Source organism: Puntigrus tetrazona, chromosome 3 (genome assembly GCF_018831695.1).
Source record: "Puntigrus tetrazona isolate hp1 chromosome 3, ASM1883169v1, whole genome shotgun sequence".
In the NCBI taxonomy this organism is placed as follows: domain Eukaryota; kingdom Metazoa; phylum Chordata; class Actinopteri; order Cypriniformes; family Cyprinidae; genus Puntigrus; species Puntigrus tetrazona.
Window position 1 is genome coordinate 1796484 of NC_056701.1, and position 3556 is coordinate 1800039.

The 3556-nt window shown below is 38.9% G+C and overlaps 1 long non-coding RNA gene across 1 annotated transcript; it reads right to left on the reverse strand.

The window, feature by feature from the left end:
• Window positions 1-228: 228 nt before the first annotated feature.
• LOC122330758 lies at window positions 229-1272 on the reverse strand. Its single transcript, XR_006248082.1, has 3 exons — window positions 1254-1272; window positions 350-425; window positions 229-263 (listed from the first exon to the last, which is right to left on the reverse strand). It is a non-coding gene; the product is annotated as an uncharacterized LOC122330758 (long non-coding RNA).
• Between the last annotated feature and the right edge of the window lie 2284 nt (window positions 1273-3556).

Below are 3556 nucleotides of genomic sequence, written 5' to 3' on the forward strand. Positions count from 1 at the left end.
AGCATCCAACGGGAACCTAACCTTAATTTTAGCAAGCCATTTTCGGCCAAATGTTTATGGTCTATATTTAGCTTTTATCTAGTGGGCGTTTTATTTGATCGTACTCTCTCCTGCCCTCGTCTAAGAGATCGCACACCAGCTGAACACCAACAACAGCGAAGGTACGCGAGAACGTCTTCAAACCGACTTTATTCAGCTCTCCTCCGTGAATTAGCTCAGGCCGACCTCCGAAGCCTTCAGGGTCCGGATAAGGCAGAGAACACCTGCAGACGCCAAAGACAACCAAAAGAATAAATCAACACTGCGACTGAATGACATCGAATGAAAGCTCAATGCATTTATTTAGTACTTGATGAAGCTCAGTCCTGTCTGGATCTCCTCCCTGCGCTTCTGACGCTCAGCGCTCATGTTTGATCATCACAACCCTGAAAAACAAACACGGGCGCGAGAGTCCACGGTTAACGGCGGTGCTTCCTTAAAAGTGTGCATTATTAAAACCAGTATCTGCCGTCGACATATTGTTGAGTTTTAAGTCACGGTGTAAAGTGTTATTATGCATTTTCAGAAGTGCGTTTATCCTTATCTTTGTCAGACGAGTCAAAAACTAGATATCATTATTATCATTGCATCCCAGCTATACTAGAAATTTCTAGAAATGCTTTGCTAACAAAAATTATGAAAATAGTTCGTTTTCTAATAATAATACTAATAATAATATGTTAGTAATTACAAAAATAAAAAGTTCTGAATTACTAAAAACGCTCATCAGTGAGCAAGGACCTTTACGAATTGGATTTATTGTAGTAAACGTGTAGTAACCGTGTTTTAACAGTTTAACTTTCAGTTTAATAGTGGTTAACTTTCTTAAGGACAACTAAAAGAATTGTGTTTTGAATAATGTATAATTATTGTTATTATTATTATTATTATTTTTTGTATGAGAAAGTAATCAACGGACGTTAACTTTGCTAGAAGAAGAAGCCTGTCAGAACGTTGTATGTGAGAACGTTCCCTCGGCAGGGACGACGCTCAGAAACCGTTACTGAGATTTGAAACACGGCCGAACTCCTCGACTTCACTTCCTCTCGCCGAAAAACCGTTTCTTCGAAAACGAAACCGAAGCAGCTGGACATTTAAAGCGACAGTCTAATAATACTCCGCCGCGAGGACCGCGCGTTCAATCTGAATAAAGTCGCACTAGAATCGCAGCAGAGAACTCGCAAACTTCCCACAGGACGCGTTTCCGAACTCACCTGTATCTGCAGAAACTCCGCGCTTTCCTCCGAGTCGCGCGCGCGCGCGTTCGTTGGCGGCTTGCGTGTAAAAACGTTAGACGAGCGACCGACGGCTCGTCCGCTTCTCGAAACTCAGCGCGCTGCCAAACGCGTGTGGACGTCGCGCCGCTCCCTCGCCTGATGTTTCCAGCTAATTATAGAGGGCGCTCGACGTCCATTCGAGTACGTCCAGAAATCGTTTTTCGCGTTATTGGGAACGTGTGCGGAGTAGAAAGCGTATTCTGCTTATTTATAGAGCTAATAACTGGGATGCAAATTCGATACGCGATATAATTACGTTCGACTAATCCAAGCCCAGCAATCAACGAAACACTGTGATTGGTCTATCTGACCAGCGCTGTGAAAAGTAACACTTCTCACGTGACAATGGTGCTACGCTTGCTGTCGAAATTTACAATATATATATTTTTCACTAACCCACATCTAATGTGTCCACAAGAGAAGGATTCGTTCATTCATGTGCTATAAACATGTTTTAATAAAAAATACCTTTGTTTTAGTTTCGGTTTTGCGAATCCACAAAACCGATCCCATGCGTAAAATGTATTTTATTTATGGGCATACAAAGAGATAAACATTTTTTATGGATGATACAGAATATAATTACTCCATAAAAACTGTCTTTGGTAGCTATAAGGCTGTAGAATAATGCGTATTACTTTTACCTCACGATTTAAACCGCGCCGTTTCTGCACAGATCTAATGCGCATGCGCGACTTACTAACGCTGTTAAAAACTTCTTTTGAACAGGACATTGAATAAATATGAGACTCACTATAATCTACCCAATGACTGAACTGAAGGGTTCATACAGGAAAAAATGGCAGACAATCATGAAGTGAGTTTGGAGAAGACCAAAAATGTGAGATTCTCCTCAGCACTGAAGTTCTTCTCCCAAAGCCACTGCAGCAGTTCTGCACAGATGACATACAGAAGATCTCTAAAGAGGTGAAATAGACCTTCTGACTCAGAATATTACACCAGAAAGGAGTTTAAAGCCAGTCTAGTGGTGTTTAACCTTTTACACTAATGGTGTAACAATTGTCACTATGAGAAGCATATTACAAACCAAAGGGCATTAAACAGAATATAGGTGCATTTACAAAGAAATTTAGCTCTGCATTTTACATGACATATATTCATATTCATTCTTTTTATGCTTATATGTACTATTAATGATAGAAGGTCTTGAGTAATGATGGAAAGGCCCAAACCACTGACGCCTGCCTCTTCAAGCAGTGCCTCAAGTGCATGCTGAGAAACCACAATCAATCAGTCTTTGCTACTGAAAAAAGATATATCTGAAATAAATACATATTTGTCAATGCATACATGCACAGGTCTAGCTACGAAATGAAACAGAACCACAGGAACATGCCAAAAAACCACTAATCCTCCTGTACTACTATATACAGGTCCATTCAGAATCACTAAACCGCTGACCGTTTTTAAAGCCAAGTGCACACTGAAAAGAGTCATTCATCTAGATGTAAGGCACTATTCTCCGCATTAGCGATCACAAAAACCAACCGTTTAATTTTAAGATGTTGTTTTGCGTTATAATGTGAGTTATTGAATCAAATTTAGTAATTAGTAACTAATCGTGCATACTGACAACATATAAATGGCAATCGGTTTGAGCGGATTTGCCTGCAGTTTTTACAGTTTCAAAAAGTTTGTTAAATTAGTGTGTGTGATTTAAAGCCTGCGTAAAATATACCCCTACGTTTCAGTCTGCTTTTATGAGGTTTGATGAATTCTTTCATTCATTGCCTTCCTTTTGGATTGAAATATACTCAGTACTCAGTATATACAGTATTAACATTTTAAATCACTAGGGTTCTCTAGGGTTTGAGAATGTGTTGGAAACATTTTAAAGAGAATATGGAGAGGCACAGTAATGTTCCAGGAATGCGAAAAAAGCGTATTAAATTAAACTGAGCTGGATGATAACATCACTAATATCGAGTGTTTATCATTGTCCTTGTATTTATTTATATGCATATACATTGATATGCTTTTATTTTTATTATAATTGGTGTAGTACTTAGGGTTGGGGGCCAGAGAAGCAATATTTTTATGTAATGCCATGGTTTAACCCCTTATGGCCTTCTAGTCGCTGTAAAAGAGTTGTACAGAATAGCTTTTTCATTTATTTATTTGATTAATGTTTGCATTGTATGTTTAGGCGTTATCAAACACCCGTGTTAATACGCTTAGCTTTTTTTGGAAATGCTTTAATTTCGCAAAGATGAATCACT